The sequence below is a fragment of the Puma concolor genome, chromosome B1 (assembly GCF_028749965.1).
Source record: "Puma concolor isolate L17-30 chromosome B1, mPumCon1.1.hap2, whole genome shotgun sequence".
Lineage (NCBI taxonomy): Eukaryota > Metazoa > Chordata > Mammalia > Carnivora > Felidae > Puma > Puma concolor.
Window position 1 is genome coordinate 9,179,261 of NC_141670.1, and position 27,904 is coordinate 9,207,164.

General features: G+C 37.6%; 1 long non-coding RNA gene across 1 annotated transcript in view; it reads left to right on the forward strand.

The window, feature by feature from the left end:
• Nucleotides 1-27,904, forward strand: part of LOC147581458 (uncharacterized) — a 95,502-nt gene that overhangs the window by 18,726 nt on the left and 48,872 nt on the right. Inside the window, exon 2 of the long non-coding RNA XR_015249672.1 lies at nucleotides 15,532-15,612. This is a non-coding gene — a long non-coding RNA (uncharacterized LOC147581458). The remainder of the gene's footprint in view (nucleotides 1-15,531; nucleotides 15,613-27,904) is intronic.

A 27,904-nucleotide genomic window follows, 5' to 3' on the forward strand; every position in this document is an offset into this window, starting at 1 on the left:
TGTAGAATAAGACCAGTAGTTATGTACTCTTTTATTTGAAATATAGTTTAAGCCCTATCTACCCAGTTTTTTCCCCTGGCCATTCTGACTAGAGTCTAATTGGATTTTTTTTCTCTAAGAGCCAGTTTTAGTAAACATGGATTTTTTTACTCTCCATTATCTCTTTCTCTATTTATGTGTGCTGAAATACTATTTTTCCTTATTTTGGGTTTAATTTGTTTTTTTCTAGTTGCTGAAAATGGAACATGAGGTCACAAATTGGACTTTTCTAATACAATTTCATGCTCTAAATTTCTGCCTTTCTATGGCTTAGTAGCAGTCTATTCATAAATTTTGTGCTTTTATTTATATTCAGTTTAAAATACTTTGTAATTTCCTTTTCGATGTTTGCATTGACCACATGTTATTTATAAGTGTTGTTTAATTTCCAACTAAGGATTTTGCAGAGATCTTTGTTAATGATTTGTAATTCTTTTGTGGGCAGAGAATATAGTTTGTATGAATCAAATCCTTACAAATTTCTTGAGACTTGTGGTATGGTCTATCTTGGTTAACGTTCCCATGTGCACTTGAAAAGAATGTGTATTCTGCTGAGGAGAGTGTTCTAAAATTGTCAGTTGGGTTGATTTGGTTGATAGTGTTATTGAAGTGTTCCATACAATTATGTTTGTTGATCAATTATTGGTTGAGTAGTATCAGTCTTCAACTATAGTTATGGAAATGTCTATTTCTCCTTGTCATTTTATCAGTTTTTGCTTTGTGTGTTTTGAAGATTTGTTAATTATGTAAAGTTTAGGATTTTCATGTCTTTTATGAATTGATCTCTTTATGAAAAGTTAAATTCTTGATTCTACTTTGCCTACTATTATAGTTCCAGCAGATTTATCTTAATTCATTTAAAATGGTCTGTCATGGCCATCTTTATGCTCCTTATCGACTTGGCTCTTAATATTGAAGGTGTATTTCTTTTAAGCAACCTAAAGACTTGCCTTTTTATCTAACAATCTCTATCTTTTAATTACATTTAATGTGCTGTGGTTTGTTCTAAGTCACATTTGAAGTTAACGGTGTAGTTTAGGACCGGCCATCTTTAGCATGGATGAAGGCATATTTAAATTCCCATACATTGTTAAAAATTGAAAATGAGAATGTGTAACAAAACTGAACATAGAAATAAACATAGCTATCTTCCTATATTTGTCTTTATACAAGTAGAATATATAAGTAACTGTAAGTGACTAATATGTAATTAGAGGCTATAAATTTCAATCTTCCACTTTCAAGGAGGATGCTTAGTTTAAATATCTAAATACTTAAATATCTAAAACTTGAAGGGGGAAAATATCCAACTTTGAAAGATACTATTACGTGCCCTGCATGAGGCTAATTCAATAAATACTTATTAAATTGCACTGCTTGTGTTGTCTTGAATATCCAATCCGATACTTGTTGGCCTGTTTCCATATTCGTTTACTAGATTCCTCAGGTTATGCTTAAGCTTCTGGTCTCTTAGAAAGTTTTGTGCCCACAGCATAGTGTGATGTGGTCAGATAAGTCACATGCAGATACAGAAAATACTTTAGTCACATTCCCAATGTTGTCTAATCCCATGTGCCGCACTTTACATGGCCTGCACCCTTGAATTAAAGCAATATGACTTTCTCACTCTTTTCTGTTAACTCTGTGAGAAATCTCTTTGCCTGTTGTCAAAAGGAGGTAACAGATTTGATAAAGGTTAAATTGTAGTTAAAAAAACAAACGAACCTGATAATGAATCCAGTGAGAACTTTGGTATCTTGACCATTATTTGATACTTTATAACTAAGTGATTAATGCATATTATGCATAGGATGTCTGAGAAATTGAAATGTTAAAATGATTAATACACAATATCAAATATAACGGCTGTGATTTTCATACACTTCACTCAATTATTAGTAATTAGAGAAGATAAATTTAACTTAGGAGACTAGTATAATAGTTGCCTGCGTTGTGTAGATAAGGTCCTGACAGGATCTATTTTGGTTCAACTGGCAGTTAAAACTATTTTGAATCCCTTAAGTACACTCTTAGAACGACAGTTTTCTTAAAAACCTAAAATATTGGGTAACTTGTCTATAATATCCAGAGATGTATTAAGTTGTTAAAAAAATTAGATCATAGGACATTTTCAGAGGAAAGTGGTAATAGCTGTGAAGTCCTTGTTATTGAGACATATAATTATGTTTCTGACAAAAAGATATGATAGTTTCTTAATAATTGTGTCAGTACACAGAAGTGTATTTAGTGAGGAATATAGAAGTGATTATCTGCCTGTGATGCCCTAATATGATGCTCTGACAACAATTATTAGAAACAGTACTCTGGATAGAAGTGTCAGATACGACATTCACTAATCTGGAGAATGGAGACTTTAGCCATGGCAGGTGACCGTTTTACAGGGTGTGTGTTGATGACTAGTCATGTTCCAACAATAAGTAGCCCTGAAATCTCAGCACTATGAACAGCAGCTTCTCACTTATTTTTTTATGAGTGATTATATGCTGAGAAACCATGTCCTAGAGTTGTTCTGGAATGCAGTTTGCAAAGATGAGAGAGTGCATGTCACAAACTCAAGCCACATTAAGGCTTCATCCACAACTCAATGCAACTGTGATAGGGGCAGGGTGAGAGGTAGGCGTCTTGGAGAAGGAAAAATAGGACAACAGCCATAGGACTGTATTAAAGGAGAAATTCAAACTGTGCTCCTAAACTTTGCCAGTAAGAATGGAAAGCCAGAGATTTTGATAGAAACGCTATCAATAGCAGATGATTCCAAACAATCTCGGAGAAGCTTCTGGGCGCCATATTGATATTGGCATATTTTAGATCTCATGCTTGGTACAGAGAACCAAATGGGGTTGAAATTAATGTGGTGATTTAATTTCCCAGGTATTTGGAAAAGCAGTTTCAAAATCACAATGCCATCAGCACAATATCTTGTTTCTTCTAGTTTTTCTTACAGAAGAATGTACATGTATAGCCATCTTTAGAAAAATAGACCCACACGTGAACAATAGATATGGTATATACTGGTGATTTAATGCTGACATGCCTCCATCGAGAGGTGTGGTCTATGTTCCCTGCCCCCAAACCTGGATGGGCTTCTGTGATTCCTGTGAGCAATGGAATGTAACAGAGTGACGATGTGTGGCTTCTGGGGCCTCGCATTAAGTGGGAGTATGGCTTCTACCTGGCTATGTTTTCCCTGGAAGGCTTGCCTTTGGAACAGCAAGACCGCTTCTAGTAATATTCTGGCTGAGAAAATCAGCTAGTCCCCCAGCTGATCATCAGCATCTATGATAAGACATGTGAGTGAATAAGCTTCCAGATGTTTCCAGACTTGGATTTGAGTTTCTACCTATGTTCCAACACCGTGCAACAGCAATTAAATAGTCTCATAGGTCTTTTGTGAACTCATGATGAAGGGAAATGAGAGATAATAATTACTATTTATAGCCTCTAAGTAATGGGGTAACTGGTTGCACAGCAGTAGACTGATGGTTCTCTGTGACTCTTGTGGTAGGTTTGGGTTGAAAATGGTATCTGTCTCTTCATGCCACCACTGCCCTTGTCCCCTAGCCCACACAAATTCAGCCCTAACTACAACAATTGCTACAAGTATGGTTCCTCCAATGGCGAAGGAGAAATGCTAGACTTTGGGTCCCATCTATCTGTAATTTCATAACAAAATTTGATTTTTTTTTTTTTTTTGCTTAGATTGCTCATGGTTAAAATAAAATGGATTAAATTCTCACATGATGTGAAGCTATCATTTTATTATTAGAATGCATTACAAAAGGTTAAACATTGAATTGTTAGTGCCATCTTGTTAAGATTTTGAAACCCCCACTTTTAATAGGTTAGTGCTTAGAGTAGATATTTGGACTTGTTGAAATATTTTTTTTTTTTCTCTAAAATGTTCTGGGCAATTGAAAGGAGTGTATTTCTAAAGAAAGACAGTGAACAGTTAAATGAAGCTGTGCTCATACTGTCGTTTAACAAGATCTAGATCCAGAATCTACAGGTAATTTTCATTTAAAAAGTTAACAACATAACCCTGTCTTCAGTCAACTGAATATAGTATTTCTGCTATTTTGTGCATTCTCTGCATCAGTCTCTAGAGAAAATGCCAAATCCCTTATACATAGGTAACAAATTGAGAAAAATTTTACATTAATGACTTGGGATTCACAGGTAATGTCTTATCAGTGACAGCGATTTATGATCTCACTTTCCAATCAGTTATGCTTCTAGAGATAAGAAGTGTTTAAACTCCAGCATTATTTTTAAACCAGAGTTTGGAAGGAAATATTTAACCTCAAGAGTTTTTGTCAGGATCAATAGAGTAAAACCGTGGGAAGTGCTGTGTAAATGAAAAAATTCAGTGATACGGATTTGTTATCTTCTCCAGATGGTTATACTGTAAAGGTCTTTCAGCAGCATACCCTGCAATACCTATTCTAATACAGCATGGTCAAAATTAAAAAGAAACTACCCATGCTAAACTTTTGCATAACCTAACTTTTTAAATAGGGCTAACAACAAAGACCTTTCCAGTGATCTGGACAGGTGAGCTCTCCTCTGTTGTATCTCCTCTGATCCCTCTTTCCCCATTAGGATGCACCCTGGTGGGCCAAAGTGTGAGTATTTTGGTTTGAGACTCAACCTATCAATAGTGGTGGGGTGCAACCCATGTATACACTCTGCTCCAGGTATTTTTATAACACTAAATAGTTAGAACTAGGATAGCCTGCGTAGGACCCTCAATACTGAAAATCTTAAGCCAATTCTACCTTGTCTGTGAGGTCTTCTCTTGTTTTACCACCAGCCAGTTCATCTCAATTTGAAGAAAGCTATGTCTAACTCAATTCCAATGTTACGGAATTGTGTGCCTAGGTCTTTTATAGCTGTGGAGTGATTCCCTCTGTATTGGTTTCTGAATGTATCAAGGGCAGAGACGAGGTCTCCTGGTAATGACATTCCCTGTTACAGGACTTGGCAAATAGTTAGAAACTCAAACTCAGTTCGAATTGAACCTTGAGTAAGAAGGATATTGGCAGTTTTATGGCAACAAGAACAAAGACTCAAAAATACCTCAAGGTACCATTTTATTTTTCTGATTTTTATCTAAATTCCAACTAGTTAACCTACAGTGCAATATTAATTTCAGATGTAGAATTTAGTGATTCATCACTTACATACAACACCTGGTACTCATCACAAGGGCACTGCCTTCCTTAATCCCCATCACCCATTTCACCCATCACTTCTGTCCAATGCCCCTCTGGTAAGCATCAGTTTTTTCTATAGTGTTAAGAGTCTGTTTCCTGGTTTGCCCTCCCCCCCACCCACCATGTTCATTTTTTGTTAAATTCCAAATATGAGTGAAATTGTATACAGTATTTGTATTTCTCTGACTTATTTAATACTCCCTAACTCTATGCACATCATTTCAAATGGCAAGATTTCATTATTTTTGACAGCTGAGTGATACTCCATTGTATGTATATGTATACACACTTACGTGTAATATGTGTATAAAATATATTTAATGTGTGTTCTATTTCTTATTCATCAGTTGATGGACATTTGGGCTCTCTCCATAATTTGGCTATTGTTGATAAAGCTGCCATAAACGTAAGGGTGCAGGTATGCCTTCAATTAGCATTTTTGTTGTATCTTTTGGGTAAATATATAGTAGGGCCATTGGTGGATCATAGCATAGTTTTACTTTTAGTTTTTTGAGAAACTCCATCCTGTTTTGCAGAGTGCAGCTGCACCATTTTGCATTCTCACTAACGGTGTAAGAGGGTTCTTCTTTCTTAACATTCTGGCCAACACCGATTATTTGCTGTGTTGTTAATTTTAGCCTTTCTGACAGGTGTGAGGTGATAGCTCATTGTGGTTTTGATGTGTTTCTCCTGATGATGAGTGATGTTGAGCATCTTTTCATGTGTCTGTTAGCCATCTGCATTTCCTCTTTGGAAAACTGTTTGTTCATGTCTTCTGCCCATTTTTTTTTAACTGGATTGTTTTTTGGGTGTTGAGTTTGATAAGGTCTTCATATATTTTGAATATTATTCATTTATCAGATATGTCATTGGAAATTATCCTCTCCCATTCTGTAGGCTGCCTTTTAGTTTTGTTGGTTGGTTCCTTTGCTGTGCAGAAGCTTTTAATTTTGATGAAGTCCAAATAGTGTATTTTTGCTTTTTTCTTTTTGTCAAGGCATGATTTTGTAGTCATAAGCTTGGAGAGGAGGAGGAAGTAGGTAGATGGGTAACCAGTACATGATGCTAGAGAGGCAGAATGGGGTCTTTAAATTCAACTTAGATTTTAATTGCATCTAAGAGAATTTCCCTGAGCACAGTAGGCCTATCTCTGTCCTCTGAACTTTTTCTCCACTAGAAATTGCCTATCTACTCTGTTCTGTGAACTCTTAAGTTTTTCAAACTGTCCAATACAAATTTTCATAGATCACCTGGTATTATAATACAGCTCATTATTCCCGCTGAAAAGTTGATTGTTTAAGGTGCAATATATATTTCTCAAGTATCTGGTCCCAGAAATGCTTAGGATTCTGGTTTATCATAGGGGATACTCAACCACTAGCATATAAATCAAGACATAAGGCAAATGTTACTGGACAGACTTCTTCAAAACTGGCTTTATAAAGATCAGACACTAAGAGAAGACAATGGTATATATGTTACATGCTGAACATTTTTTTTCTCATTTCTAGGAATATTATTAGAAGTGAGATTATTAATAGTTAACTGTGTGTGTAAAACTAACACTGGTAAGGAAATAATGCCCTATTTTTTGTACTGTGAAGACTAAAGTAACAGTCTTTAGATGTTTGCTTTTATGAGATTTTTTTTTCTTTTTGATTTAGCCAGTTGCTTTCAAGTCCTAGACATTCTAAACTTCTGGATACAAAATTAGTGATGTTTTAAAATACAAGCTGTTAGACCATGACTTAGTACAGTTATTATTTTCCAAAACTACTAAACAGAATCACTAAACTTGAGAGTTGAGAGCATGGACATAGTCTACATCTTTCTGTCCCAGAGCCTAGCATGTTCACACAGAATATGCACTCTTTTGGAACATAACTGAGACATATATAAGAATTAATATGAAAAATACATGTCAACATGTGTATAGTTAGGCACACCATCTTAGATCTATTGAAGGATGTTCACATTATAGTAAAAAGAAAATACTTGCTGAAAGGAAATAAATGGAAAAAACCAAATTAGATTGCTATTATGTGAAAGATACTATGGAAGATAATGAGAAATAGAAAATTCTTCATAAATGTTGACTTTAAAGAGAAAATTACTTACATGTAGGAGAAGTTAAATAACTAAGGATACATATGAGTTCAACATATTAATGAGTTAGCCAGTATCATAATATATTTAGCCATCATCCTCTTGACCTCTGTAATACCACTCCTGTTTCCTGGGGAATGGATATTCTACATTGATCTTTTTTCTTCACCATCTGCAGCTAAGTAACTGGCAGCTGATCTTGGCTAATCAAATGTTTCTACTGGGACCTGAGGCCTAACTGTTAGGAGATTAGAATGCTCACAATTGATACATACTACTGAAGTGCCTATAGAAGATGGTGTGATGGCCCCAGCTACAGATAGCCGCATGTTCATATCGAGTCCAAGTATGGTCATTAAGCTGTGGTTCCTCTGAGTGATCTTCTATCCATCCAATAACTGCTGCAATCAAAGTTAGGCAAAGTTGTTCATTTCATTCTTTGCTTCCCTAGAGTGTTTTGTGGTCTTTCAAAAAATCCCACTTACACCCATTTCATTATTTGTAATAAGTGTTAAAGAAGATCAGAGGAAAAGGACATTGCTCTTAGCTGGAGTGCTCTGGAGAAAACTTTCCCAAAGAAGAAATGTTTGATGTAGGGGTTGAAGGATAGATAGAAATGAATTACCTTCAATGAAGAATATTCAGTGATAGGGAAGCATGGTACCAAATATTGGAAGCTGATGAATGTACTATATTGGGGGGAAGTGAGTTGAAATGAATCATTTTATGTTGTAAATATAAGAGTGGGAAACTAGATTCAGAATATATTAAAATATGGATGCTGGTTTTAAGAATTTAGGCTTTCAAAAATAATATATACATTGTACATAAAACATTCATAGATGCTAAGTCCTGGTTAGACTGCAAAAGAAAGTAGAGTCCTACTTTAGAAAGAAAAAACTGTTAGTCTAATTACAGATTAATAAGAATTATTCACTTTTGGCCTTTACCTGAGTTTAGTTTGAAATTAGGAATAAACCCCAAAACTACTTAGAATGTAAAAAAAAAAATGGTATTACAAATCTGTGAATCCTGAATATATACATCAGGAAACAAATCATGTATTTTTATTGTAAGATACGGAATAGCCAACAAGAGAACAACAAGAGAACAATAAGAATATTTTAACAATAATTTTGGGGGAACTCTTAATAAGATTTTTAAAAAGTGAAAACTAAGGCAAAGTTACAAAGTGGCAGAATCTATGTAGAGATAGATTTTTGATGATTAAAAGAAATTAAAGTAGAATTTCTGATCATAAAAAAGCAGAAGGAAAATGTATCATTCACAAATAGATCTGTATTGACATATAATCCATATAATTCAGGATTCAAAGTTAGATTGGTTCTAAAACAACTACTGTGATTCCTATGTTAATTAAATTAACGAGTTAAATTACAGAGCAGCATTTTATTGTTATTGCTGATGAAAAGTAAACGTTGCAATCAATTGTCTAAATGTAATTTTGGCACTATGGCTTTGGTGAAACATCTGGAATTCAATAGATACTTTTTTAAAGTTTATATATTTTGAGAGAGAGAGAGAGAATGTGGGGGTAGGGGCAGAGAGAGAAAATCCCAAGCAGTGTATGCACTCTCAGCAGGGAACTCGATGTGAGGCTGCAACTCATGGAACCATGAGATCATGACTTGAGCTGAAATCAAGAGTCCAACACTTAACTGACTGAGCCACCCAGGCATCCGACTAGAAACTCTTGTTTTCATTATCTCTCCAGTTTCACTCAGTAGATATTCACACTTTTCCTTTTATTTAGATAGTTTATTCTGTAGTTCTTTCTTTACAACATTTCATCTACCAACTACTCTGGTTTCACAGAATAAGAAAATAAAGAAGGGCACATCAGTGTAGGGGACCATAAATACTTGGGCTGTCCAAAAGGATAGCCATTAGCCATATGTTGCTACTGATCTCTTGCGATGTGGTTATTTTTTTAAGTTTATTTTTTGAGAGTAAGTGGGAGAGGGGCAGAGAGAGAGAGAGAATGACAGAAGATCTGAAGTGGGCTCCACACTGACAGCAGAGTCCAACCTGGGGCTCAAACTCAGGAACTGTGAGATCATGACCTGAGCCGAAGGCAGACTCTTAACCGACAGAGTCACCCAGGTGTTCCTAAGTGTGGTTAGCTTGAATTCATATGTGCTTTAAGTAAAAAATACCCATCGACTTTTGAAGACTTGGTAGAAAAATACATTTTATATATGTTCACCATAAAACCTATATGGCTGACAAAATAAATTAGAAAATTTCACTTCTTTTTACTATTTAATGTGGATACCGGAAATTTAAAACACTACTTGGGGCGTGCATTGTGTATCTTAAAAGATTGATCTAGAGCTTGAAGCGGTGAAATTTGAACTAGGGAGAGAAAATCTCGCTTCCAGATTTTCTGATGAAACACCCTACAGCCTAACTCTGTAAGCAAATTGGTTAATTGTAACCAATGATTGTGATAGCTTCTGGCAAACTTGTCTCTAATTGCTTTTGATGGCCGTTTAGCTAAGGCTTGGCAATGCATTGTGGGTGGCTCAGAGAAAATTGGGTAATGGCTACTGGACCAAGGACTTACAGGCTCCCTCTCCATCTTGACCCAATGGGGAGATTTGTTTGAATGGGCATTGGTACTCCATAGTGTCTGCCCAGCATCTATGGGACCCACACAGAAAGGTAGACAAGAGCCTGCCTTCACTCCTGAGATCAATCGAATAATGGATCCATGTACTTGCTCTCAGCATTTTCTGGCTTTTGATTAAAAATTCCGCTCTTAAGATAAAAACAGAGGGAGGTAAACCATGAGAGACTCTTAAATATGGAGAACAAATTGAGGATTGCTGGAAGGAGAGTGTAAGGGGGATGGGATAAATGGGTGATGGGCATTAAGAGGGCACTTGTTGGGATGAGCACTGGGTGTCATATGTAAGAGATGAATCACGGGGTTCTACTGAAGACAAGACTAACTTGTCTATCTAATTTGAATTTTAGTTAAACAAGTCTTTTTCAGTGACCGGTTTGTTTTAATTCAAACACCTCGATTGTGTTTTTTACTGCAGAGCATCAGTGTTTCTTGTTTGTTTGTTTTAAGCTATCTTAAGTATGTTTTCTCAAGGGAGGGCCTAAGATTTCCCATGTCACTGTATGTATAGAAAACACTGTTTTTTTTTAATGCGTTTGACTTTGCAAGTATCACTAATCAAATTTACTAGATTGTCTTCTAATATGCTGTGCCTGTCAACTTTCTTAGTAATTCTCTTACACCCCGCAGTGAAAATGACCCATTGTACAATCTGTTGATGGCATTCATTGAATTAGTTAGGCTTATAATCTTACATACTGGAAAGTATAATAATCAAGAAGATGTTATTTAACATGCAGGATTTCCATCTGCTGTAAATTGGTAATAATTGGGTACTTCAGTCCAGTATAAGAGCATGGGTCCTGTTGCCTGCATATCTAAAAACTAAGCAATGTATTTGTAAGCTCCTCAGTTGTTTTGCATTACAATTAAACATTTTCCAAAAGACTATTTAAAGAACAAGCCTATATATCTTGACTGTTTTAACTTTGAGTCAGCTTTTGGTCACTTTGTTCAGCCTAAACAACCACACAATATAAAATCTGATAAGGTGGAGGTCCTTTCTTTGCATGGAGCCATTTTAATGGAAATTCGCCCATATTGGGATGAGTAACTTGGAGTCGCTCAACTGTTGAAGAAACCAAGCAGTGTGCATAAGTGAGAAACATGCAAGTTTTAGGAAGATCTAATATGCCATTAAATATAAAATAAGAAATAAAGAAAAATACTTCAACAAATGATCGTGAGATTTTGTGCCAAAGCTATGATATTCCTAATTGGAGACTCTTCCACTGTTACTGATTTTAGAAGAGAAAATGTCATCTTGTCAATTACCTTTATTGTTTCATCTTTCCCATTATTTCTTAGGTTACAAAAAAAGGATTATGGGTAGTCTACTTTGTTGCACAGCAGATTGAGAAAGGCAATACGATAAAATCATTTTGTAAAGCTCTTAATGAACTACAAGAAGTCAAACAATTGTCATAATGCCAATGACAAGTCCCAGATGTACTTACTTGATAAGGTTTTTTTAATGTGGAAAATTAAAATTTTTTATCCTAAATCCTACATCTTCAATATTTATTTATTGATGGCAAAAACTTGAAGTACAAGATTAGAAATCTATGAAAACTTCCAATTTTAATTAGGTCTGGTCCAAAGACTCCAGAAATCCAGTGTAATAATATCGGGCAACCTCAAGGTTCTTGTTCCTAGAACATGACCCCTTCTTTTCTGGCACATTCTTTTCCTTCATTTTGATTCCTCCTAATAGAGGCAATCTATCAATGTAATACTGCAATGACAAATTGCCAAGACATGCTTTAGTGTATTTCCTGTGCTAGTTAATTCTCATAACAGCCTTATGAAATAGATGCGCTATTTATCTCATCTTCTCAGATGAGGAAAACAGGCTGACTAAATTGTCCATATTATATAAGCAGCAAGTGGGGAGGTGAAACCTTGGGATCTGAACTGAGCCAACATAACTTTGTAGTTGGAACTGCCATCCAGTCTGGCTGCTCCCTTCCCTGCATTTTCATGGGTAGCTCTTAAATTTCTTTCTCATGCCCCTCACCCCTTGCCCTCCAGAATTCTGCAGAAGCTATATAACTTTCAAATTCCTATTTTTATTTTCATCGACTTAGCCTCATTTTTCTTGACTTCATTTTGACATCTGATGCAATGAGACCAGCCATAAAAATGCCTCCTCCTTGATTTTTGTAGCAACCTATTGTGCTAGTCTTTCCTTAATATTTCTTTTATTTCTCATTTACTGGTTTCAACTACAGTATTTCTTCAGTTTTATCTTTAATCCTCGTTCTTGGTCATCTTAGTGGCTACAACTCTTGTTGCTATGATAATGCTTATTATTACTATTTTTTTTTTTTAATCCTGAGTCTTGAATTCTCCCTCGGTAACTGTTGTAATATTGTGAATTGTCAAATGCTTACCTTCCCTGCAGCATTCATTCATCCACTCTATCCATTCCAAGGCTTATCTAAAATCACAGTTTGACAATAAGTAAGGCAGTGGTTTCAGCACTTGGTTACTAGATGAGAAGGTCTCAAATGACATTTCATGTTATCGCTGCCTTCTAAAAATAAGAGCAACAAAAAGGGCAAACATATACCCTTTTGTCTATGTACTTGTCTAGATTTCTAGGCCTATCTTAATTTTACATTTTGCATATCAGTCCTTCTCCCCATTCCTCCCTCCCCCCCTTACGTTCTTGGGCCTCTCTCACCCACTCATGCTGTTTCCCTCCCTCCCTCTGTATTTTGCTCTCACTGTAAGAGGTAGATCTACTGTACATAATTTCATCCCCCTCTTGTTCATGGTTTGCAGCAAGCACTCCTGTTAACTGTCCAAGTGTTACTAAATTGTGATGCAAAAAGGAAAACCAATATCCTAGGCTAGGTGGACTCCATCCTATCCCCTACCCATTTACCTTCCTCTCCTTTTAATTATTGAGTTGTTGGGCACAGTTTTTTTTAACCCTTATTGTAACAGTGCGTCTTATCATACTAACTTGCATGGACACAATTATTTTTCTTCTCTATTCCCTGTATGATGCAACCATGCTAAGCACACAATAGACATTGAAATAAACACTTACTTTGATGGATTTATTCTTGGTCATAGAATAAAGACTCAAACTTCTCAGACAATTAAATGGTGACTTAGCTCCTCTTGTATGTGACACAACAGAAATTCTTGTGTGAGGTACCTGTTACTACATTGTTACATGAAAAGTCCTAAAGTTACTTGAACTAATTCTAATGACAGGGATAATTTTCTAAAAATCAACAATGAATGACTAGAAATGTGCACAGACTAGAGAACATGTCTATATACAATGTTTGTTTCTCCATACAGGTGAATTTGCCCATTGAACCAAACTTTTACGAAGGTCACTACTTGAGATTTTTTGTTTCCTTGTGACTTTTACTAGCCATTATTTACCATATAATAAACACGCTGCCTCATTGTATCAGGTCTCTTACCCTCATGTACTTTCAATTGGTACCAGGGGCTTATTCTTACATAGCTACGGTGACTTATTCATAATTCATGTAACTGTTATTTATGTCTTCTTAGACTAAGTTGTATTTCCTTTTGTCTTTAGGAAGATAATTTAAGACAAAGATGTAGCTTTACGTTTTCCTCCAAATGCCCTGTGCATATACCATGGTCCATCCAAAGATGGTTTTCATTGTACAAGTGCATTTACTGAATAAAACCATAGCCTGACAGTGAAAGAGTGTTTTTACCATGTGCAAGAGGCCATTTGTCAAAACTGACCTTTTATGTGAAACAGCTACAATTATTAGTTGATCCAAGTGTCAAAGCCCTGTCGTAAGATAACGGAGTCCGCTAGGAAATTTTTTCTCATTTGATAATAGGTTTCAGAAAGAGTTATAGATGGATCTGATGTTTCTGTCTAAAGTTGAAAACTTAGCCTGAAATGTGCCCAGAACAATTTAGAGGACCACCTTTTGCTGAACTGAGTTATGTATCACAATTTTGGTCTCCTTAGATTGTTCATAAAATCATAATAACTCTGAGCAGTATCTTATTGCCATTTATCTTTTAATGCTAGCACAAGCAAGGAACAACAAAGGCTTTATAAAATAAACGAAATTCCCTATAGGGTACATTATAGGATTTATATATAAATCAGTAGTAGATGACATTAGAAGCTTTTTATCAAAAAACGGAAGTTATCTAGCATAAATACTTTATTGATGACAATGTAAAATTGATTATAAAATGAAGTGTCATTGTTTTGTAGAGAAAATATAAAAGATCGAAATACAATCTAGGAAGCATGAGAAGTATAAAACCCATTAGGAAAGCTGCACTAGGAAAACTTTGGGATTAACAGGATAAGTTTCTCAACGCAAAAGACCATAGACCTGCTTCTGCATGTGAACGCAATACTCAGGTTAAACGTAGAAGGTGTGCCAAAGTTGTTAGCGCTTGCAGATTTTATGGAGCGATTTAAAACATCGTATTTTGTAAATAGAAATGTTAAAATACCACAGAAACATTTTTGATTGAAAATAGCAAGTATAAAAATAACACACTCTCCTGCAAAAGATAGGATGGTAGGTGGGGCGCCTGGGTGGCGCAGTCGGTTAAGCGTCCGACTTCAGCCAGGTCGCGATCTCGCGGTCCGTGAGTTCGAGCCCCGCGTCAGGCTCTGGGCTGATGGCTCAGAGCCTGGAGCCTGTTTCCGATTCTGTGTCTCCCTCTCTCTCTGCCCCTCCCCCGTTCATGCTCTGTCTCTCTCTGTCCCAAAAATAAAATAAACGTTGAAAAAAAAATTTAAAAAAAAAAAAGATAGGATGGTAGGAAAATGAGGAGCTGAAGAAAAGACATTTTTAAAAGGCAAAGAAAGGTATTTAACATCAAAATCATGGAGTGTGCTACGCCTGAAGCCTACTTGCATGATAAAAACATCCTGGCAAGGAACTAATGTGCCTTGTAATAGCTAGAGCAGCCTTAAGTTAACCATATGGAGAGCTAAAAATGAGCTTCTTGTTAAATCCATCTTTGGTGGTGGAGATGTCACCTTGAAGGATAGGAAAGCAGAGACATGAACTTTACAGAAGAAACCTATGTTAATCGTGGTTTGTCTACCACGTGCTATGGAAATTAACAAATTGGAACAAAATAGACACGAATATTTGTAGATGTCAAAAATATCTTGATCTAGTCTTCCTTCAAGGTTTTCATTATTCTTGAGAATATGCTCCCACGCCCTTGCTCCCCACCTGGGCGCATGCACGCACAGATATGTGCGTTGTTCTGAATGGTACTCTGGAACCATGAAAGTTAGGCAAAGTGAGAACTGATCTTATTAATTAATGGGAAAAGTTAAGATTTTCCCATGATCTTTATCAACTTTGATCTAAAGAAGAAATCCTCTGGTACTGTTATTTATAAATGTGCAAGAAAATGATGAGTAGTAAAACATCTTTTTAGTTCGCTGTAACTTGACCCATTGAAAAAACGGAGCATTAATGTTTTTTGTTTCTGGTTCTGTTCTTATTTTAGCTACCAAACTAAAATGAAAACTGAATGTTGCTCTGACGGTGACCTTCGTCTCTTCACACAGAGGAGTTGGTGAAATCTTAGGTGAGTGTGGGGCGGAGAAATCTCAGGTCCCAGTGCCTGCCTCCTTTTCCTTTTCTGGGTCCTACTTATGTTTCCTGTGTATCCTCCATCTGTCTGACTCAGAATCAGCATTGCCATTGGAAGGGAATATTTGGTTGCTACATTTAAGGTTGTATGGGACAGCTGACTCTTTGTCAAGGACCTTTCTTTTTTTTTTTAAAAAAATTTTTTTTTCAACGTTTATTTATTTTTAGGACAGAGAGAGACAGAGCATGAACGGGCGAGGGGCAGAGAGAGAGGGAGACACAGAATCGGAAACAGGCTCCAGGCTCTGAGCCATCAGCCCAGAGCCCGACGTGGGGCTCGAACTCACGGACCGCGAGATCGTGACCTGGTTGAAGTCAGACACTCAACCGACTGCGCCACCCAGGCACCCCTGTCAAGGACCTTTCTGAAGGGTACTTGTGTTTTCTATGCCTACACTAACTGTCAGGCTTATTTCTGAGTTTGAATCAGTTTTCAACTTTTTATCCTTTGTGCCTTCAATATTGTGGAACACTGCTGAATTCCTCGAGTATGACTATTTTATCCACTTGTCTTCCTTGGGGACATCATCATCTTTTCCTCATTTTTGTCCCTAAATTCACCTTCACTACATTTCTCTGGCTCTATATCAAGAGTCTCTGAACCAACAGCCATGACAATTTCCCACAGCCAACTTGTTCTGGATCTCCACTTAGATTTCATTCTAACTCGTAGCGTTCCTATGTGTTTCTTGACTGTACTTCGCTCTTTATCAGCCGCTTCCTCTTGGAATTGTCCACTTGTGTAGAACTATTACTTATGGTTATCACTGGGAGACAAAGAGAGAACACGACTACAAGATATCCTGTCTGAAAACTGAATAAAAGAAGCATGGTGATGGATTGCTAGCAAACGTTGAACTAGTTGGGATAGGTCACTGACCTTCATGAACATCTCTAATTTACATCAGGATTTGTAGATTGAAGGGCTAGCTGCTAAGTGGGTACTTAATGAAATTACTCATCATTACTATGGGAATGTGGGAACTGAAACTTGAAATGTTGTTAGGTGCTGGTGTTATTTAACCAAAACCCTTGGAAATGAAACCAAGCACGTGAGAGCCAAGCCAAGCAAAGACAGCCTGTGTGTGTGTGTTTTGTGTATACAATTTTGAATGCTGTGTTGTACTGATTGGTGTTTTTGCTATTGTTGTAAGCCTGAAATGTGCTCTCTCTCAGGCTATGACCTAAAGGTGAGCGTAATTGTCCTTACAGGTAACTAGAGTTACTTCTGAAGCAAATTTTGAAATCTCAACGCTGCCTAAGGTATTAGATGATTTTTAGGACTCGCTGTTTTGTAGCAGCCTGAAAGTAATTTATGCTTTCATTCTGAAGAATACCTTTCAATGGAGGGGGCTGAATGTTAGGTTTTGGGTTTTGGGACATGAAAGAGATGTTTGAGCCTGATGTTAATGAAAGCCTCACAGTATTTATTTGAGACACAGTTGACATAGAACACTAGAGAAGTTTAAGGTGTACAATGTATTGTTTTGATATATTCATACACTGTGATATGATACTACCATAGCATTAGCTAATTCCTCTGTCACCTCACATAATAATTTCTTTGTTGTGGTGAAAAAAATGAAGTCTCTTAGCAACTTGGAGGTTTATAATACGGTGTTGTTGGTGGCAAATGCCATGCTGAGTGTTAAATCCCCAGAACTTCTTCATTTACTGGTTGGAAGTTGTACCTTTAAATATCTCCAGTCCCCCCCCGCCCCCCGAGCCCCTTGTCACCACCTTTGGACTCTGAGTTGGACCTAAAAAGCCTATAACTTTATATTTAAATGACCATATGAATACAGTATAAATGCACCCTGATAGGATTTAGGAACTGTTTTTTCTTATTACTTAAATTGTTTGAGCCATTCCTTCTCTTTTTAGAAACAAAAGGAAGAGACTGTAGGTTTCTTATTCTCTGAAAGTTTCTCTTCTCCAGCACATGCCACTTAATATCCTTGAACTTGAGAGCTACAGGAGAGGATGGACTTTGCTTTCCCCTCCCAGATGAGAAAATGAGGAATGAGCCAAAATGGAAACAGATAGAAGTGGAGTCAAATTTTTCAGTGACCCAGTACAGTTCAAATATTTTCATGATGTTTACAATCAGGAAAATATGCTTCTATCTCTGTCGTTTGACTTAATCTCCTAACAGTACCCCTCTGAAGTTGGATAATAGGAATTAAGTTGACTATACTAATAGAAAACAGACCGAGGGTTCCGGCGTCTTCATGAGTTGACACAGCTCCTGGTAAGAGCCCTCATCTCGTCATCATGGTGCCTGGGCTCTTTTACCTACCTGCTGCTGTTGTGTGGAAATGGAAACCACTTCCACACTTCTGTAGACCCTCATTTACGGAAACCAGTAAATTCACGTTTCGAGTGACTTTCCCTACATGAGTCCCTGGCAATCTTGGTGTCTTGTGATAGATTTGCAGGTATTACAAAATACCGCCTGCTAGAACTGTTAATTCAGGGCCAAGCAGAAAGCTTTCTATCGCCACATACAGAAGGAAACCTGGTGAAGTGATATACTCTGGGAGGGTGGACGGTGTCGCTGGTAAATCATTTGCATTGCTGGTAGACAAAGTCCACGGAGTCACAGAGGCTTGCTCTCTTGAGTTTCCCTTAAATTCTGCTGCTGTCTGTCCTGTATGAAGATGACTTCGTTTAGAGGGTTGCCTTCTCCAAAGAGAATCTAAACCTTTCACACCAGCGTGCATTATGTCACACAGACCTATTCATAATTTCTTCTGCCAAAATATTACATAGACGAAGTTAAAGACAGATTAATACAAATACATGAGTGTATAAAGGAGTTAAAGTGTTCAGAAACTTTTAAGGAAAATATCCCTTCTTATTTCAAGATGTTGAGTTCTCTGTCCGCGCTTGGTATGCAAAGCAGCCATCCTAAAATAGGATGCTTACTACAGAAACGATGGTGACATTTTCAAAACAGTCATAACTAGTATGTAACAATACACCTGTGATTTCTCTAGTGCCTCTTTCATGCTCAACTTCCCTATATACAGGATTTAAAGATGACTAAAGTTTTCATGCAGGAAATTGTATGTCCACAGCAAATTTGACGTGAAAGATGAATCAAACATGCCTTTGGAAAAAAAAAATACCTTTGAAACTTCTCTGTCAAAAAAAAATCCCAGTAAATACAGTAAGAGTGGTAAATTTAATAAGTTTGGTAAGTTTGAATTTAAGGCAAACACTTAAAGGTATATTTCTGGGATTGAAACACTGACATTGAGGATGCTACTGATGTAATGCCTTCGATAGATGTTTTTCCCCCGTAACATACAGTCAACAGTCAACTTTCCCTTTGTTCTTCATGGTTATAAAAGGCCAAATAATTATTCCTGTAAATAGTAATCAATGTTGAATAATTCCATTAGAATTTGTATATTTCAATGTTTGTCAAACATAATTTTATGAAACATTATGAATTGTCTTTTGAAATTCATTTAAATTTCTGAAATTTAAGCTCAGAGAATCCTAATTTATGAAATAGTCCAGTGGGATAATAGACATTTAACAGCCAGAGATTATACTTGGAGTTATCTGTATGTAACAAGCAATTCATTCAAGGTGAAGATTGTTAAACGCACGGGGTTCACATTTCCTAGAGGCTCACATTAAATCCATCCAGCAGTCTAATAACCTTGCCACCACCTTCCTCCTAGAAAAGTGACACATACATTTGTAAGGTTAAATAAAAAACATAATGGGAAAACCAAAAAAGGAAGAATGATTATGAATCAAAGGAACATATCATAGATCTTCCCTTCAGTGACAATTTAAACCTTTGTATAATGATCACATCAAGAACAGTATCTGTTCTTGTGAGTTGTCTATGTATAGGGCCTGCCATTTAAGTTCAATGTGAAAAACTGAAGTAATGGTTTTACATATGAGAAAGGATTTAATAAATGAGAATGTTTTGAGTCATGATCTTTGGAAACGTTGCTTTTGACTATTCCTGCCACCATAGTCTCTTTCACATGTGCAGACACGTGAAATATGCTGTGAGTAAAAGTAAAAGTTGGTAAGATATTTTTGGTAATGTACAGTCACAATTCAAATGAAAAATAGATATTTCTAATGTCTTCCTGTTGTTACATTTTTTAAAAATTGGATTTTACATACAGTGAATTATACAAATACTAATTTTCACATGTTTTCAAATCTAGAAATAATTGACACACAGTGAAGTCTTCATATTGTAAGAACATAGATGAGTTTTGTCAAACGTGTATACACCTCCTTATTTCACATCCTGGTCAAAACACAGGCTATTTTCATATTGCTCATTCAAGACCGTCTTTGTTCCTCCAAGAAGCAACCATTGTTGGGCTTTATAGCACCATAGGTGAGTTTTGTCTGTGAGAACATCCGTATAAAATGACTCGTACAGTAGGTGCTCTTTTGTGATTGGCTTCAGTTGCTCAGCATAAAGGTTTTGTGAATTAAATCTGTTTTACACCTATTAATACATGTATTAAACATGTATTACACATGTTCTCTTATACATATTCTTCTTCCACTGTATGAATACATACGATTTATGTATTCACAGGTCTGTGTTTAGTCATGTACAGTTTTATCGCCTGTGTAGGTTAGTATATGTACTCAACAGTGCCAACATCACAGGCAAAGTTTTCTATCTCCTTTATTTTTGTAATTCCCTAAAATCGAAACTAGTTAAAATTCAACTTAGGACTTAAACAGATGTGTAAATACACTTATGCATGGTTACTAAATTAAAGATTAGAACACAAACAGATGAGTAATTATCCTTGGTGAGTTTTGAAAAAAAAATTCTGAAGGTAATTTTTTTCTCTCCTAAAATTCCTTGACTCCCACAGACACCCCTCTGTTGTATCCTGGCTCTGTGCCTGGGCTTAAACATTTCTTGAGATTTCAGTAGAACTGTTCCTGTATCTCTTTGCATTGAACGTTTAAATAGGTCTTTGTTTTCTGTCCTTTCATAAATTGGTACATAATGATTCAATTTTTCTGTTTTGAATCATTGTTTACATTTGCAGAGGGATACAATTGATTTCATCTTAGTTACCCCCTAGGGAAAACTATCGTTTATGGTAGTTTTCATTCTGTTGGTCTGTGTTCTGTGTGTTTGGTAGACGTGTCTGGATTTCCAGGTGTTTTATGTCGATACTGGCTTAGAGTCCCTGATACTTTCTGCAGTCTGTGTTTTTCACGTTCACTGCTGTCTGACCCCCCTGTCTGAGCCCTAATAGGGAGAGTTGACTTGGATGCACTGAAGTCTTCATTCTGAGAACTGGTTAAAAGTGGTGTCCCCCATTAGAATTAGCAGACGTATAAGTTGACTTATTTTCTACTATGTCAAGCGTTATGACTGAACTAGCTCTATGTAGATGGCAGTCAGTAGTAACAGCGATTCATAGAGAACCTGAAAAAGTTTAATGAAATGAAGTATATTCATGGGGAGTTGGTACCTATTACATAAATAGCAAAGCTGTCCTATCAGGGGGTTACGTTTCCAGGGCAGCAGGATCTAGAACCACAGAAAGAGGGGAGAATGTTTTTGGCACTTAGCAGTATTGCACTCTTCCCACATGGAGTAAGAGAGCCAAGGATGACAAATAATTCTCTTCTTAATGGTGTTTAGAGCTTTTGCCTGTATTATTACTTTTATCTCTCTTCACATATCAGCTTATTCAGCTTCTAAGACATTGCCTCATGAATCAATTCCTTCTTCAAGTAATTTTTAAACTCCACAGATGATTTTGCTTAATTGTGTCTTGTAATTTCAGGAGAACCTTATTTCTTATTGGCATATTTCTCTAAATACATGGAAAAGACCTACAGTCTATTACGTGAGTACAGCCAAAAAGAGCATATCAAAAGAACTTAGTGAACACCGTGATAATATTTATCGTTTTAAATACAAACAGGTTTAATGGAATGTGAGTTGGCAGTTAAAATACAGTGTCAATAAAGGGAATTTTATTGAGCGGTGTAATGAGGATTGGTGTTTTGACCTAAGTGTTTAATCACTTTCTTAATTTAGAGGGAAAATGAAGTCTCTTCTTAATATTTGAGGTGTAAAGGTATGCAATGCTATTAGAGGAGTATAAGGGTGAAATTGTTTTTAAAACTAAAAGAAAAAAACCCTGCCAATATTAATCGTGAAGGTTCTAAAGTAGTTTGGCAAGGAGAAAGGGGAAAATAAAAAGTGTAGAGATGAAAACTATACTTCTATGAGCCTTGAGATGTGAAGAATCACCTACCTAAAATATTGGAATATTTTTTAGCCACAACTGTCTAGTTGTTAGGAATGAATAGTTAGGGGGTAGACTGCTAGGTGGTTTATCCTTGCTACCATTGGGCATGGTATTGGATACATTCATTTCCTATCCCTATATGATAATTTCCTCATTTAGAAAGTGGGATGATAACTTTATTTCATAGAGGTGCTATGAAAATTACATAGGGGAACATAGGTGTGAAATATCAGCTATTACAATACTGTGCGCTCACAGAATGTTAGCCAGTATTCCCTTCATCATTACTGTGTGTAAGTCACTGTGGGGAGTTTGAAATTGAAAACAGTATAACAAGAATGAAAAGCACCCCTCACTCCCAGAAAGGGAAATTAGCTTGTTTACAAGTGATACGAGGTAGTAGACGCAAGGAAATCAGTAGTGGCGGAGGTCTGACACTCGTGCTTGACTGTTACACAAACTTAGAGGTGATTGAAAGCTCTCGGATTACAACTTGATGCATTTATTTCCAGTCTGGATACTTGATATTGCTTGAAGCAGTTGTTTTTGTGAATCATAATTTTCATTAAATCAAACTTTAATTAAAAAGTTTCTGCCTGGAGACACTGCCTCCGAACACTGCGCAAGGCTCAGTAGAACTGTTTGCCTGTTTGCGACAATATTAAATGTCAGGCTGAAAAATGTCAGCTCAGCAGATGGATAATTGTATACTTTAAGACTTTTAATGGACAGATGTATTTCAGTATAAAATTTAATCTGTTAATTAAACCCCAGCTCGTTCAGGAATAATCTTATTTACATATGCTAATGTGCACACATAATACCCACGTATCCAGTATGAATTCAATAATACTAGTATTATAAATCAGTATATATGAATCATTTTTAATGTCTAGCAAGTTTATATAAAATGTAGGTCTCTGGGTTGCATCTCGGAGAGTGAGTCTGAGTTTGGGGCGGTGTGCTTGAGACTTCACTCCAAGTAGGAGTAATGAAACAGAAACATGATGGAAAGACAATATATTGTCCGTGTCATTGCTGCAGAATTGAATTCTGCAGGGACATCGGAGAAATACAAGCCTTCCCACATCGGTCCGTGGGCTGCAGCCTTAAACACCAGCTCCCATCCTTGGTTGGCTGAGGATTGCCTGGTACTTTGACCACCCCTCGCTTCTGTAATGCACTAGCTTAGGGCCAGAGGGACTTGGAAAGGCCGTTGAGGTGGAATGCTGTCAGTCTAAGGGTCAATTTGCATGAAATTGCCTGATCTGGCATCTCTGAAATTAGAGCTGGGCCAAGGAAATAAGGGGCAACGGAAGCATCTTCTGTGTTGTGTTTGCCCTTTGTGCTGCTCAGATCCATCTTTTCGGTCACCAGCTCTACATGGTGGTAATCAGTGAGAGTTTCATAAAAAGATTACTTAGATCTAGTAAGTGGAACAAATCTGAGTGCCCACTGCTGCTTCTGGTTCAGGAGCTACAGTTAATACTGACCTTCCTTTTCCATCATCCATGTTAGGTTTCCCTCATTCTTGGCCAACATTTCACCCTGCTAATGGCAGTGGAGGGGCAGGGTTTCATCTCTGGAGGGCTCAGTCTCTTACCATGGCTGAGTGCTATCATCTCCGGTTCACTTGGGTCAATAGGCACGGAGCTACCAAGAGATGCCCAGGAACTTACCACATTTCAGATTACTTGCCCCAGTAGGTAGTAACAATCCGAAACACAACACTCCAGTCAATTACTACCACCAGTGAAATCTGTGCTGATGACAGGCAAAGTGCTCAGTCAGGAGTGAGCATAAGCACAGCCTTGGTGAGAAGGAGCCTGTGCTATTGTGTGCCTGAATAGTCTCTGTCCTAGCCCATCATGTAAGTATTGGGGTGGCTTGGGACAGAAGCTGTCTGAAAGTGCCAAATGATCTTGTTAACTAGGATGCTGACTGAATACCTCCTCTGTGGAAGATATTTTCTGGCAGACATTGACCTGAGACACAAATAACCTCACATTTCATAGTTCACCCCAAATGCCTATTTGCATAATTCCCCAAGTCTCCTTGTTTCCCATATTAATCTTGATCTATTGAGAACCATGATCAAAGAGCCAAGACCTTTGTCCCTGCCTAGGACTTCATGTACAAACTTATCTCAAACTAATTTACCCTCACTACAAAGACAGCTTAATGCATATAGCATTAAACCTTCACAACTACCTTTAACGCCACCTCTAAATAGCTCTGTAGTAGCGACATATGAGCAACATGTGCTTACAGCACACTCAATCACATTAAGCTATGTGTGAAGCAGATCTGGGTTTTTCTTCCTTTTATGTGCTGTTTACAAGGAGCCTCTTCAATGCCAGAGGTTGAGAAAGAGGGGTTGCTCCAAGGGTTAGGAGGCCTGGAGGCTCTCTGAATCTGAGACCCAAAGCTTAGTTGAGACACTTGGTTCCACTTGGGCTTGGTTACCGGCATACCATTTCCATTACACGGAGGATTTGTGCTAACTGATCTTAAGGCTTGGAGATAATGAGGGTACTTACCTCGTGATGGACAGCTCTGACTTGGTTGGACTGAATGTTCCATGGTCAGATATCCACTGACCACGGGCCCAGTGGCATATTGGGAACTACTTGCCACAGGTTTATTTCTCTGCTGCAAATTACATGGCCTTTCTCCAGAATCTGAGGGGTCTATACAGTGACTCTCCTATGGTGGCTCACCAGGCACTTCTCAGTGCATCTTTAGCTACTACTAGTAGATAATTAAAGTTGCGTTGGCTTCCCCATGTCCTGCAGCTCGAATGCTAGGGATTTTGGAGCATAATCTAGACCTGACCACAACTCTTGCTCTGGGCCCCACTTGAAACCAAGAGTGTTTTGAGCATCCTTTTTGCACATCCAATAAATGAGTCCATAGTATTTGCAAGAGCGACATAGGCTGCTTTTAAAATCTTAAGGGGCCCATCAAGTTCTGGAACTTTTATTTTGTAGTAAGGGATTCATGCTGTACCAACTTTTTATGTTGGGGTTGTTGTCATAAAATGTCCTGGACTGCTGAGCCCCTGAAAACTTAAATATGAAAGGGCTGTGAATATTTGTAGGTCTTCATTACCACCTTCTAGACCATTTGACACTATACCCTGGTCTAATTACCATATACTGAGTCTGTGTTTTGTGTAATAAGATCTCAAGTCCTCAGACTGTATGTTTTGAACAGTTAACGTTAATACTGAGGCAAGACTGGATGGGTACTGCTTCCATTTCCGTGTAGAAATGATCTGCTCTTTGAGGACTGAAGAGACTGTATACATCAGGTCAATAACCATATACTGAGTTCCAGAACTTGTGTTAGTTGATTTCAGCAAATCTATCACTTGCAGTGTAACAGCTGGGCTAAGGATTTCCACTTGGTTAAGTTTCTTGTAGTTCTCTCTCATCCTCTACCTCCCATCTGGCTGATTAAGGGAACAGAAGAGTAAAATAAAAAACAATGTATTGGAGGGTTCCTGGGTGGCTCAGTTGGTTAAGCGTCTGACTTCGGTTCAGGTCGTGATCTCACCATTAGTGAATTCGAGCCCCACTTTGGGCTCTTTACTGACAGCTCAGAGTCTGGAGCCTGCTTTGGATTCTTTGACCCCTCTCTCTGTGCCCTCTCCCATTTGCACTCGTCTCTCTCTCTCTCTCAAAGATAAATAAACATTAAAAAAAAACACTAAACAGAACCCCAATATGTTGGTAATAACAATACATGTGTGATTTAAGTCTGAGGATGTTGTTAAGCTTTTCATAACCACCTAGGATGTAGTATTGCTCCTGGTTTACTAATCAGTCACTGAACAAGAGTGGCAGTTTCCAGGGCTTCTACTGGGTCCTTCTTGCCATGTTGACTCTTATTCCAGGGTCAGTATATCATCTGGGGGTTATAACAACTGCCATGTCTACCCATTTCAATCAGCCATTTGGGGACCTGTGGTTCTTTTGGATCCGTCGGACCTATAGCAAGACAGACTGGAGCTACTATCCCATTTACTGGCTTCCATCCAACCCCACTGTACTCAGCAGACCACAATTGGGTCTTTTTTGAGGGTAGAGGTCCCATAACGTACTAGTTTTCTGTTGCCGTGTACCATACTTTCATTAACCTAATGGCTTAATAAACACACACACGCTCTACCTTATCTAGGTTAGAAATCCTGACAGAGCATGCCTGTTGACTCAGAGTTTCACAAGGCTGGAATCAAAGCCTTGGTTGGACTGTGCTCTCATCCAGCGTTGGGGAGGTGGTGTCTTCCAAGCTCCCTTGTTATTCACAGCAGCCATGTTCTAATGGCTGTGCAACTGACATCAGTGTTGTTGGTGTCACTGGAGACCACCCTATGCTCTAGAGGATAATCTCCAGTTCTTGCTGTGTGTCTTCCTCTATGGGACCTCTCAGGAAATGGAAATGTATTCCTTCAAAACCAGAAGCAGAATTCTATTCTTTGGAATCTTTTTTTCTGAAAGGGCTCTGTCCTTTAGGGGCTCACCTGACAAGGACAGGCCCGCTGTGGACAATTCCCCTAATGATTATTGAATTCGGAAACCTTGATTATATCGAAGATTGGGTCAGTTTGTCATATAATATAAGCCAACTATGACAGTTAAATGTATATTTCCAGTCACATCCACACTCATGGACAGAGGAATTATACAGAACAGAAGTCTTGGATGTCTTAGAAATTTCTGCCTGCCACATTTAGTATTGCTATCAAATCAGACACTGCATTGTGTGGCCTTCGGAAAGCTTTGGGTTTATCCCTTGTTCCAGAGTATAGTTACTTTGGTAAATGGCTGCAGTGCCAACTGGGGAAGGGTTCACCTCCCTTCTTACATTAGGAAGACAGCTCTATGGTAGTGTCTTCTATTAGGATGCACGAGAAAGCCATCAACATTTTGGTGATGATCCTGTCCTACTCACTGGTATTTTGCTGTACAAATGACACAATGGAAATGATTTGGAGGGGGCACAGCAGGCAGAAGATCATGGGTATTTCCAGTTTCTAGATGGAATAGGGTAATTAAATGTGGTTTACAAGTAGAAGTCAAGGTGTGTGTGTGTGTGTGTGTGTGTGTGTGTGTGCAGGTATGCATACACATATCTACACCTTATATTAGTTGTGTGACTCTGAGTGAGTTCTTTGCCTTCCTTGGTACTTTACCTGCAAAATCAAGTGGGTCCTTCAAATATAATAATTGCAACCTAGATGATGTTTTCCCTTACCTTCTAGGTACCCTGTATGTTCATGCTCTGTATTTTCTTCTGTGATCTGAAGATGACAAATGTTAAGCATTTGAACCACAGGGACACATTAATAGTCATAAAATTTTGAGCTCCATCAAGCCTATGGGGCAGATATTTTTATTCTATGAGGTCAACATTCTCATTTTCGCAGATCAAGAAAAGAAACACAAATGTGTAGAACTATAGTGTGCATCATTACAGGTGAGATGGGCTCTAAAGAATTGTAGCAAATAGAAAGCCCCAGTCACCGAAAGGGAGAAGGATTGTATATCTCAGGCCTTTGTGGATGGAGACTCAAGGAGCTACTGGAGATAGAGGAGGAGACTATATTCATTTCAAAGACAAACTGTCACAGAATAAAACTGTATCTGACAACTTGCAACTATCCAGGCACTTAGTTGTCTTCAGAAATATTTGCATAAAGTCCACATTTAATTTCAGAGATTTCACAAAATAAGATTTGTGAAATCACTTTTAATTGTGTAATTAATCATTTATGTCTAAGGAAATCAGCTATTTAAGCTAAGTTCTGGATCTCAAGGTGAAGGTTCTCCACTGCACAGCCAGTTACTAGGTGTATTTTCAGAACAGATCTAATGGAACCAACATAACGGGTCATTTTGCTTTGTTCTGTGACTAAGGTCTGCCTTTAATGAGATGTAATAGAAT